The following is a 13644-nucleotide window of genomic DNA, read 5'->3' as shown; positions in this document are numbered from 1 at the left end:
TGAAGAAGAGAATTCTCGATGGTGCATTCCTTGGATTAGGAAATCTATCAAACCTGCGGCATCAAACTTCCGAACGAACCATTCAACGCTCTTGGGATTTAACATTTTGTTATAGATATTTCCTATGTTAAAATACTTTAAAATTATCTTTCGCATTTATGAGCGAGTATTGTAGATTTATTGCTTTAACACTGGGAAGATTTAAACAAAAATAATAATGTGCAAAATTTTTAATTTTAAATCTTTTTTAATTTTTCCTAAGATTTACAGCTGTCATAGTTGATCCCGGGCTTCTTTCAAACGTTATAAGATCATAGAGAATTCTAAGCAATAATATCATTATGAAATAGAGGTCAGGCCTCATACTATGACAGGCTTAACATTTCAAACATTTACGATCACATATCAGTTTTGTTAGCGGATATAATTGATGCATGTTTTATAAAGAGATTAATGAAGACAGCTGCCTGTCGGTGTCCGAGCCTGTGTCTGACTGTCAATAGACGCACATATAATATCCTGTTTTATTTACAGTTAATATGACCCGACCCTTCATCCCTAGGGGTCAAATGATATTAATATTTGTGGGGTCAGGGCAGGTCGTGGGACCCTATTTTTTATTACTTATGCATCTCTTTAATGTAGTCGTTTTAAACCCGTTTATTACATTTTGTTTAAATGGTGATGCTATCTAATTTTTAATAAACTTTGATCTTACGGCTTTGAACTTTGATTTCATATAAATTTGTCTGTTAGATTTTGAAAATTTCTTAACAATCAGATCAGTCAACCTTTGTGTTATTTCATTCCAAAATGGACATGGGTATGGCCGAACATGGAGCTTAGGCCTATACCACGCCTTGAAAACCACTTCGTCCCCATTTATTTATAAAAGTTATTGCTTTATATAATGCGAGGTATTACCTATTTTTCAATTAAATAGAGGTGATCGCTTTGGTCAAACAGCGCAAAAGAATTACAGTGGGAATGTGGTGGTTATTTCACAATATATCTTACCGGACTAAGACGCTGGTGTGGTTAAATGTTAAACCATAGCCCGGACATCACTGCGCATCAGAGATCGAGATATTTTTGCGCGTCTGTTAATATGCCAACTTTTGCATGCCAAACAGGAAATGACAAATTCTAAATCTCAAAAACCTGAAGAAAATAGCTTTATTCCGCCCTTAATCGATGTCATTTGTATCCATTTGGGATAACAATGTTCCTTTTGCAACGGTACGATGATTATTCACAGCTAGATCATTATCATCGTACCGTTGCTAAAGGAACATGGGGAAGATTAAGCAAAATAACCACCTCTACTCCAAAGGCAGCTCTGAATAAATCCAATACAGACCTCATAGAAGCCTTGTGGGATATAGAACTCTGAATGGATTAATAATTACGTTAATGGAAGCGCATGGAGCAGTAAAGCATGAAGTTTGGAATAATCTCACGTGACAGTTATAAATAGAATCATCCAGGTAGAATTAATCACGTGATTGACATGACATGGCGCCATTCACGTGCATTGATTCTTTTTTTTGGCCAGTTGTCATGTCACTTGACCCTCAGTCCTGGGGTCAAATTACCCATGTCGAAGGTCGTTTGTCTAGCAAGCGACATGTACTTGTCTTACATTGCACTTGAAGAATGGTGTCAGGTGATCCGGAAATGATGATCTACCTGCATCAATACACCTGTTTAATTACATAGCTTTTACAAAGAGTCGTTTCTTATACTCCCTTGAGAGATTAACGCGGTGGATACATGCAGTGAATTATTCCATAGTTGACCTATTTGATAGATGTCATCCAGCTACAAAATCAGGGGAAAGACTTATCAATTATTACACATTGATGTGTATGGTATTTCAATGTAAATTCCCTGATAGTTACACCATCAGCTATAGACTTAAAGATGGATTTCCTTATTGTATTAGTGTCAAATTAAGCAAACTATTTGATTAATTGGTGTTTTTGATGAATTGGCATGTATTCTTAATCAAATCATTATTTTCTTATATTGCATAAAATTTAAGTTTTAACCAATCATAAATGTCCATGTATGTAAAGTCTGGATAAACAAAAAAAAAGACTTTTTGACGTTTTTTGATCGGTCACTCATTGGAATTCTGTTGGTAATTCTCTTCTAATTGAGCTAATCATGAATTAGTTATGGACTTGTGAGACAAACTGGTATTTTCCCAAGTCATTAGAACACCTCTACTATCTATTCATATAGGTATTAGCATTTAGATTTTCATAAATGAAAATGAGGAAACCCCTCTTTAAAGGGAATACTAACTATACATTGACTGGTATTTCACGGTAAATCCCTGATGGTTATAGTTTTTGAGATATTATGTCAGGGGGAAAACCTACTACATAATGATTGATATTTCAAGGTAAATTCCCTGATGTCATCCAGCTAGAGAAGAAGGGGGAAGAGTTATCACACAATCTGAAGGGTATTTTACTGAAATTCATTGAGGAGCAGTCTGTGAGCTATATTCAAAATAAATTTTTTTTTCACGTATCCTATAAGCTTATATTTTCCAAGTCAATCGAACTTTTCGTCTATGTGCACCGTGTCCCCTCTGAATTTCAAATAACTTGTATTAATAATATATATGTAGGGAATAAACCATAATATCATAAGCGAATTAATCTTTATTTCATTGCCTATAATAAAAAAAAACCTATCCTTAGACCTTGAGAATTGATCGAGTGGACATAATAGATATAAAATGTCATTGAGTCATGTATTAATTGAAAATTGACCAACTCTGGCCAGTTATTGTTGATATTAAACGGAGTATATCGTTATGGCCATATTACTCATAATGACCGGTTTATATCTAGAAGGAAGGGTCTATACAGACCTGCTATGGAATTCATATTTCATAATAGAAACCTTGTATTCTTCAATGAACATGTATCATATTAGTTTTTTATCTCGCTTTTTTAATTGACCACTAGATGACCCTTACAGAATAAATAAACTTGTAACGCCTGCACATTATAACAAAACATTCGCAAGTATATATTATTTTTGGTACGAATAACATTTCTAGAGGATCTTCAAAAAATACGAATAACATCTCGAAAAAATATTGATATCACCAGTATATCTCTAGTACAAATTACATCTCGAGAATTTGTTGATATCACCAGTAAGAATAACATCTCGAAATACTTTGATATCACCGGTACAAATAACATCTCGAGAATACTTTGATATCACCAGTATACCACTAGTACGAATAACATCTCGAGAATACTTTGATATCACCAGTATATCACCAGTACGAATAACATCTCGAGAATATATTGATATCATCAGTACAAATGACATTTCAAGAATATATTGATATCACCAGTACAAATAACATCTAAAGAATATATTGATATCACCAGTACGAATAAAATCTCGAGAATACTTTGATATCACCAGTATATCACCAGTACGAATAACATCTCGTGAAAATATTGATATCACCGGTAGATCACCAGTACAAATAACATCTCGAAAATATATTGATATCACCAGGATATCACTAGTACGAATAACATCTCGAAAATACTTTGATACCACCAGTATATCACCAGTACGAATAACATCTCGAGAATATATTGATATCACCAGTACGAATAACATCTCAAGAATATATTGATATCACCAGTACGAATAACATCTCAAGAATATATTGATATCACCAGTACGAATAACATCTCGAGAATATATTGATATGACAACATCTCTTGGAAAATCATTAAATATGTTTAAACGAAATCAGACCGTTCCCCACACCCAGTCATACTTGAAAAACGATTTTTCTGCCCCTTGCTTATGTACATCCGTCATAAAATAACCAGAGTCTACTCGAGTTGATACGAGACAACTTTCGCAATCAAATTCACATATGTTCAGAATGTATCAAATTGTTTTGATGAAAATATTATCTCAGTAATTATGAAAATCTTCGAGATAAAATTCTGACAACTGTCCAGTTTTTTCAAGATAAAAATACTAAATCGTGTAGGAGTGTTTTAATTCATTATCATGGGAAAACAATAACAAACATTGTTTTTCTTTTGGTGATTTGCATTTTTGTGTTTATATCTGGTAATAAATTTACAAGAGTCGATAAAAGCGAAGTTTTTCTAAGAAAAACACACAGTTTGTGAATTTTTGGAAAAAATTTGTTCTGCTACGTGGATCAAATTCGTAGTATCTATTGGAACATCGTATCCCGAATACGGGTTTTGACATGGTCTTATTAACCCATATTAAACTAAGCCCAATACACTTCCTTCTGTGAGCTTGGAAATGTGATTGGTGCTATTTGAATCTGACCAATCAGATCGAGGTACAACGAAAATGAAGGTCATGTAAACAAAACGCAGTGAGATTTTGATTTTCTGTCAGCTTCCAATTCTTTACCGAAAACCTAAGTCAATTCTGTATCGTCCATATTAATCAAAACATTTAATGACACGCTTCTTTTCTTTTCTTTTCGTTCGCAAACAAAGCGTCTATAACGAGTGATTTGATTTGATTGGCTGAGATTTCCTAGAAAATTTCCAGGACCAATTTTGATTGGATAATATCTATCAATGACGAGGGTAATTCTATTTTCACTGTGTAGCATATTGTAGGCAAAATATTCTACGATCGTCTTAGGTTGGTTTATCTTCACTATGTCAAGCTATTATGATTATAAGATAATAATAATTATACAAAGTTCGCAAGATAGCTTGACATGGTGAAGATGATGTTTGCCGCTCGTTTTGACTAATTTTGTTTAATGAAAATGATTCACCAGTATTAGTTTAAGTGACGAAGTCATTCTGAATAAGGAACATTTCCTAAAGCCATGATATCATCTCCTGCGTTCTATATACTAGCTAATAAATGACTAATAACAGGCTAATAGTACCCGGACCATCCTTAATAATATAGATTAGTCCATCTGTTTTAATATCAGAACTACTACTCTATCTATATCATACCATCTTCACCTGCTATACAATCTACTAATTAAAATACAGATGATATATTTCATTTCCTATTTTCTTCTGTCGTTGCGGAAGAAACGAAACGAAAGAAAAGAGTCAAAATAGTCTATGAGTCAAACGTTAGATCATGTATCTATACTCAATTGTGGTTATCTTGAAGACATCCGAATTGGGGAAAACTCCGTACTCAAAACTTATACGTTTCATACGTATAGATTTTGCTATAGGCAGACACTTACAAGTCAAGAAGTTCCGCTTTTTCATTCATAGGTCCTATTTGCAACTTTGACTATGTTATAATTCATTTCATCGTGACAAGTACGCAAATTCTTAATCCTTTATACAAATCATGAAGTTGCATTTTTTAAAACTATTTTTGTATATTTGGACATCCTTAAAGATGGATGTCCTAATTTTTTTAGTGTTAGATTAAGCAAACTATTTGATTTATTGGTGTTGCTAATGAATTTTCATGTATTTTCTTAATCATATCTTATTGCATATAATTAAAAGTTTTAACCAATCATAAATGTCTATGTATGTACAGTCTGGATTAACAAAAAAGACTTTTTGACCTTCCTTGATCGGTCACTCATTGGAATTCTGCTGGTATAATTTCTCTTCTAATTTAGCTAATTATGAAACAATTAGTCATAAGAACACCTCTACTTTCTTTAAGAATTAGCTTTTTCATTTTCATAAATGAAAATAAGGGAACCCATCTTTAAATATATTAATCGGCGACATGATGTGCGGTTTAACTGCATCTAAATCCAAACATTAGGCCTAATATCAAAATTTTAAATAAAAATTCTGACAATGGTCAAAGTGTTTTCATTTTTCATTCTTTTATTCTGTACTTTACATATTTTAAAGGGGAACAGTCGGCAATTTCGGGGTTTGATTTTGCTTTAATAGTCTTAAGAAGTACTAAAACGCACGAAAATCGCATAATCCCTTCAAATATACCTCAAACTAGAAATTTTACTATTTCTATGTATGTGTTTTCTATATATATGGCATAGTTTCACTAAAATTCGAATCGAATTTTTAACTTTCAAACGTGAATAATTATGGATACACATGGATTTCAAGGCTCAAATTTCGACGATGAGCTGTGAACACTATTACCGATTATGTAAGCTAAAAAATTCCTGTTTCTGAAACTAAGGTATGATTGGTCGAACTGATAATGAAGGTGCTCCTTTAAAATTTTGGAAATTTGTTATGATTTGTCAAAACTAAGAATGAGTTAAAAGTGTGAATTTACGTTGTGATTGTACCACTTGTAATAATAAACCATAAATTAACAGCAAATAGAATTTAAATGCCGTGTTCAGAGACATTTTCCCATCAAAATTCATTGTTTAAGATACATTAATATTTAAATATATACGCCATTACAGTGAGGGAATCTGACCTTAAGATTTAGAGGTCATTGGTGGAAGCCTGCTGTTAAAAATTGTCCAGATTTCAGATGATGACCTTAGCTAGGGGTCAATTAAATGAGAATATATTATGGTCAGTATGCACCTGTTTAACATTTGAGGTGTTAAAATCTGACCGCTTGACCACTCAGTTTCCCTTGACCTTGAATAAGGTCAAACCTGCTAGCGGTAATTACACCGAGGAGACGTGGGAAGAAATGTAAACCTGTTTAAAAACCACAGCTTCATTTGTTAACATTTTTCATCAAAAGATGTTTCTATCATTTTAATGAGTTTTGCTTCTTAAATAGATTTATTCTTATAGATAATAAAGCATCTATTTTGTACGGTGGTTTGTTTAGGACTGATTTAATTCTACTTTTTTACATTTTTGTGTGCTGAATTATCATTTTTGTTTACTGAATTATCATTTTTGTTTACTATTTTTTATTTTTGTTTGCTGAATTATAATTTTTGTGTACAATTTTTTTTATTTCTGTTTGCCTCTTTTTATATTCAGTAGAATTAAATCATAATCCAGCAAACAAAAATGAAAAATAGTAAACAAAAATGATAATTCAGTAAACAAAAATGAAAAATAGTAAACAAAAATGATAATTCAGCAAACAAAAATAAAAAATTGTAAACAAAAATGATGATTCAGTAAACAAAAATAAAAAATTGTAAACAAAAATGATAATTCAGTAAACAAAAATAAAAAATAGTAAACAAAAATGATAATTCAGCAAACAAAAATAAAAAATTGTATACAAAAATGATGATTCAGTAAACAAAAATGAAAAATAGTAAACAAAAATGATGATTCAGCAAACAAAAATGAAAAATTAGTAGAATTAAATCATATATAAATTGTTTTAAACAATGTCCTAAACAACCCACCGTAATTTTGAAACATTATAAAACATTGTAATTTTAAAGATCATGAAAAAAGCATTTTTAATAAAAACAATTAGGCTCATAAATTGAAAATAGAAGACCTTGAAGTTTCCAAGATGTTAGAAATGTTTTGCAGTTTAAGATATTTTAGCAAAATAACTTTGAAGTATGGTAGATGCACTTTATTTTATTATCTCTTAAATCTTTTATTAATGTTAAAAAACGTTTCAAAATTACTTAGCATCACAACAGTAGTCGTGATCAAAGCTTTAACCCTGTACCAGTGCCTTCAGTGGAATAGTAAGAGCCGCGGTGGCCTGAGGGTCCAGAGTTCAATCCCGGGGCATAGGTCGAGATAATACCTTCGGATTTTTCAACCCGATTTCCCCCTGTCAGTGATGCAGGTAAGATGGGCTGACATGGAAAAAGTGTCTAGTCGTTCGGAAAGAACAATATTCAGTCCAATTGAAGCAATACCAGAAAACATTGCATTAAATCTATTTTTAATTTTTAATCGGCCATAGCCCAAGGTTTAATTTTCTCTTTCTTTATCCTACTTTCATTTTTATCTTTTGTGTATTTTAAGTCTGTTTTGTCACTGGATTTCAATATTGATCTTAAACTAGATTGGACCAGTATGTACTCTTATAGACCGGTGCTTCTTAACCGGGATTGTATGTATGATCGCCTTTATATGTTTACTATAACAGGAGCTCACGTTTGATTTTAGCTCTTTGTATCACTGCTGAGAATTAAAATCCAGTAATCGACTCTTCTGCAATTCAATAAAACGAACTGTGAAAGTTTAGACTGCCTTTCAGCCATTCTTTGAAATGACCTGCTATATAGCATATACAAAGGTCCCGTCACGTTATAACTTTGGAAGCATCGTGGAAATGTAATATTACTCATCCAAGGAAGAATGTACATTCTTTTTAGCTTGGAATATCAGTGAATAGGTTAGAAATTTGGAGGTTGAGGTGAAAAATTACAGAGGTACGGAACATAAACTAAACAAATGACCTTGACCCTTGTTACGAGATGTTGTATTTTGACGGTGGTCATCTTAAATATTGACCAGTCCAGTCTTCGTTTCCTTTACTCGTCTTATCTTAACTATCTCTTCTGTTTGTTTGCCTCAAACGTAAAAGTAGGTTATTACGCTTTAAATGTATAAAAGCCATGCAGTCATGGAACATTCGCGATTTAAATTATTCCTTGTGGTGCGTGAGGTACTAGTGAAGACCAACAAGGGGTATCCGGGAAATCTTTGAGAGAATTGTCAGAAGTAGAAGTAGTTCGTATCAAAAGGTTTAAAAAGCTAAGTTTAAGATCACAGGCTCAGCGTAAATAATTGCACACAAAAGTTGCTTTTCAAGTAATTAATCAAGCAGAAAATACCTTCCAGATTACAAAATTGTGATATTTTCCCCAAATAAATTAATATCACGTTTCCTAATCACATAAATTTGGGATATCGTAAAACAGTAAAAAATCGAAAGATGTTATTGATATTTTGGTTGCAAAGATAACCTTCGGGTCGTTCAAAATAAGTTTCAGAATGTTTTTGAAAAAGGAAATTCTTTGGAAAATACGTCCAAGAATTACAATGGGATTAGCTTATAAAATTGTGATTTCAAATCGTGAATAACTATCTTTTTATGATGATCGATTCAGAATCACGGGAATTATTATTAATTTGGGACATTTTGAAACAGTAAACAATCGAAAGATCGTTATTGATATTTTGGTTCTTAAGATAACCTTCTCGTAGTCGACTTAGTTCAAAATAAGTTTCAGAATGTTTTTGAAAAAGGAAATACTTTGGAAAATACGTCTCAGAATTACAATGGGATAAGCTTATAAAATTGTGATATTGTTAAACAGTAAACAATCCAGATCGATATTTTGATTCAAGAGTGTCCTTGAACAAGTTGAAATGAGTTGGTATTGTCGCTATGACATGTGAGCTGTATAAAAGGATATAAATGTGTTTACATGTTTCACATGTAACATGACGAAAACGTTGGGTGAAGTTTTAATGATTCTATCACAAACAGTATCAGTCGAAACTGTCAGTTACAATTTATATCAAAAACTATTTCATTATTTAAATCATCAAAATATTTGTCAAATTTTTATAATCTACTTCAAGACTTAAAGGGATATGTGTGCCATTTTTGGAGGTTGATTTTAGTATTGAAATTTTACTCACTATTTCTATATATGTCTTTTCTATATATCACAGAGTATCTTTAATTGACGAGTCGTCATTTGAACAGTCAAACCAGATAACTATGGACACACATGGATTTGTAGGCTAAAATTTCGACGGTGAGCTGTAAACACTATTACTGATTGGCTTCACAAAAAAATTGCAGTTTCTGAGACTCAAGTACGAATGGTAAAAAAAAATGGCCTACCTGTCCGGTTAAAACATTTCATTTTCTTTCAACATCTTAAGGATTTATACAATAAAGGAAAAATAATTGTTTGTTATTGTTACTAATTACCTCACTGATATTTTTATGAGTAGTCTTAATGTTATTTGTTATTAGTAACAAACTCCTCCTGAACTGTGACATTGTTATGGTCAACGATGCCACAATATAGCCAAGTCTTTCAAGCTTTGATTTTGTCATTCAGATAGAACATCGTTAACTCTTAAAAAGGACATTGTTATGAAATAGTATAATACCGTTATCGATAGCACATATTCTTTTAACCTGCGATTTTGGCTAAGACACCGTAAGTATATTAAAAATCTCCAAACTATGACATTGTTATCACCAATAGAAACTGTAAATAGAAACTAAGATATGATTTATGCATGGCTGAAGCTTTAGACATGACATTGTTATCGCCAGCCAGTTGGAATCATGAACAGAAACTATGGGGCTGAGTGACAGAATCCTGTTGTTATTGTCAACAAAAATCATATACAGAAAATAATAGTTTGTTATTGTGACAGATTCCTTCAAACTAAGACATTGTTATCATCAACAAAAATCATACACAGAAACTATGATATTGTTATGACTGAAGTCTGACGTTGTTATCACCAACCAACAGAAAGCGTGAACAAAAACTTTGAAATTGTTATATGACTGCAGCCTTTAAAAGTGACATTGTTATCACCAACCAACAGAAATGTGAACAGAATCTATGATATTTTTAATGTGGGAGAACCCTTCAAACTATTGAAGAAATGATCAAGTCTCTGAAAAACATGTGTGAGAGTTGAAAAAAGCTTCTTCAAGGCTCAAAAACTAGGTTTGAATCAGCAATTTTTAAACAGCCGGACATTACGAGTCAATTGCATTGTGATAGAAAATCTCATAAGGTTTAGATTGTAATGTAGATTGTTACCATTCTATTGATCGTTCAAGTGTTGTCCAGTGGTGTCCTGCTTCTATCAATCTTTTTCATACTTGCAATTATAATCAACTAGAGCTGACACAGGGGCCTGAAGCAAGAGTACACAGACTCGATGTTTGTTTGATGTCGTACTGATCATTACGTAATTGGGGTGATTTTTCTTTTTCTTTTTGTTTGATATCTTACTGATCATACAGCTACTGGAGTGATTTTTCTTTTGCTGTTTGGTTTGATAATAATATGTGGTTATTTTGCTTTTGCTCTTTGGTTTGATATCTTTCTGTTCATACAGTTACTGTGATGATGTTACTTTTGTTGTTTGGTTTGTTATTTTTCTGTTCATACAGTTACTGTGATAATTTGATTGGATTTTACTTTTGCTGTTTGGTTTGATATCTTACCGTTCATACAGCTACATGGGTGATTTTGCCTTATTGTGGATTATCACCCTTCAAAAATATAGTACAGAATTGTATGTCTCTTCTTGGTTCTGGTGGTTTATTATGACCGTCTAGCAAGAGTCATGCGAACAAACTGGACGAAAGATCATTGAGATTTGAGTTTTTCTGTAATTCTGTAACCATCTTTCCCCAAAAATACAGCTAATCTATAACCAATGACCCGATAGTGAACAAGATTTCAAATCTAATTAATATGCTCCACTCTCATGATCTGATGTATCTCATGATCTGTTTTAATTAATATTCAACCAATCAAATGCTCTGTTCAATTCAATTGATGTTGAAAAAATTTTAAACGTCGTCCGTTCAATCATTTTTGAATATGAGGCATCGCGTAATATCGGAAATTGAAAGCTACATATATCTTATATATATTAGAAATAATGAAAAACTGTTCAATTACCGTACTGCTATACATAGATCGCCAGCGGTCATTTGATTCAGGTCCCTGTGATGAATTATATGTAATGTTTACATGTTTTCAACCCCCAGAGCGGAGTTTTTATCGATTGGTTGTTAGATGACCATTACGTTTAGAATATTTTCTCAAGGTCTTGTGTAAGCTGATTCCTGTTAAATTATCGATCGTGGTCACCTCTTCGTGGCCTTTCTGCTGGAATAATCCTTCAAGTCGGTGTAGGTTAAACGGTTGTAAAACACATGATGGGGTGGGGCAATATGGAAGAGGGAAATATACGGTAACAAGTACAGCTAATGTAACGTCATTGACAATTTGGGTCGTCAAGAATTCTTTAACGGGAAATTTGTTAGCATTGCTAAGAGTGAGAGTTTTAGATTTCGGGGAAGGCAGGGCTTGATTCTCCCAAATGTACAGTCCTAGTGTGGAACAAATACGTTATTGAGAAATTGGGATAAAGCGTTTGGAATCTGAGTTTTTTTCTGTTCTGATCTGAAATTATAAAAAACAAAATTGTCGAATGGGCGAGAACATAGTACCTGTTATATACTGATTTTACTATGAACAATATTATCATTTAAATTCTTATTTTTTGAATATGCAACTATCATTTTCTGCTTATAGACATGGGGGAATTTCTCTTGAAGGCTCTTATAGTGGGCATTAACTATCTTGCTTGCTTGATTACTGGTTGTATTAAACCGGACAACAAAGGGTGATAGATATTATTCTTTTGAATAATGCATTTTCCTGAAAAGCAGTCAATAATATAGGATCTATATAATATCACTCTATCTTGTGAGTCATGTTGCCCACCTTTCCTCTTTTTTCTTTGTAGGACGTAAAACTCCATTCATTTCATTTCATTTCTCTTTATTCTTTGCATTAACGATAATTTCAGTTTGATAGAAAAATTATTTAAAATACGAATGAGCCTAATGAAATTCAAGTAATTAACCAACGTTAGAGAGCGCATAATTTGGATCTTTTAAGCATTAACCAACAAATAAATCAAACATTTAGGCTTAAATAGCCTTTTTGGGGAGATTCGGGTCACAATTTCTAGCATCCATTTCTTCTGTTGTAAAAGCAACTTAACCAATACCACACAGAGTCCTGAGTTTAGATCACAGCCAGAACATGTATTATGTATGGATGATCACATATTTTAGTTTTCTCAAAAAATCGATCTGCCTATTTAAACGTCGTGAAAATTATCCAGAGAAATATCATTTATAATCACCTTATAGGATGACCATTATTGATCTGTTATTCTCAGAATCCAGAATCTTGTGTCTTGAATTCTATCAAGAAGTAGTCCATTTTAATCGATTTTGGGACATATTTGACTATTTGCCTATATACGTCCAGCTGCTTCCAACTGCCTTGAAATGCTCGATAGATAGCCCAGGTGTGCATTAACGCATAGAGGGTTTCTTTGTTATGGGCTTGTGATATATACATGAAAACCTATTATACTATGGCATCCATGATTAGCAAAACAACTGCATGAGACATGTAAAAGTTTCCGATTAGGAATGTTGCTATGAACGCAATGATAATTGCGAGTTTTCAGGCAAGTTACATTCAGCCCTTTCAGAAATTTAAATCTAACCAATAGCCTTTAGGTTTTTATTCGTTGACCAAAGAGCAGTAAATCATTGAAGATCTTGTCAAGTAAGATATCCGGATTATTACTCGTGGGGCTGTAGTCGCAAAAAAGAACAACGACTTGGTTTTACTTGTCAGATTGTTTTTGGCAACTGGGCTGTTACTCGTTGACGTGGGTTCAACCTTAGAAATGGGGCCATATGACTCGTTCAGATTGATAAGCGTTTAGATTGTTTTTTCAGCTGTTACATCTGGGAGTTGTGCAAATTGGAACTTTTGGCAATTGGGACAGTCAAAACTCGTTTACAGCTAACCTTTGGATTGTTCCTGACAACGAGGAGAATTATTCACTGGCAAGTAGTTGTAGCATCTTCACAATGTCAAGCTTTTACGAATTTCATATGACTGCAATAGCCACCTTTCTTGTA

Source organism: Lottia gigantea, assembly GCF_000327385.1.
Source record: "Lottia gigantea unplaced genomic scaffold LOTGIsca_37, whole genome shotgun sequence".
Classification (NCBI taxonomy): domain Eukaryota; kingdom Metazoa; phylum Mollusca; class Gastropoda; family Lottiidae; genus Lottia; species Lottia gigantea.
This window is presented reverse-complemented; position numbering follows the sequence as displayed.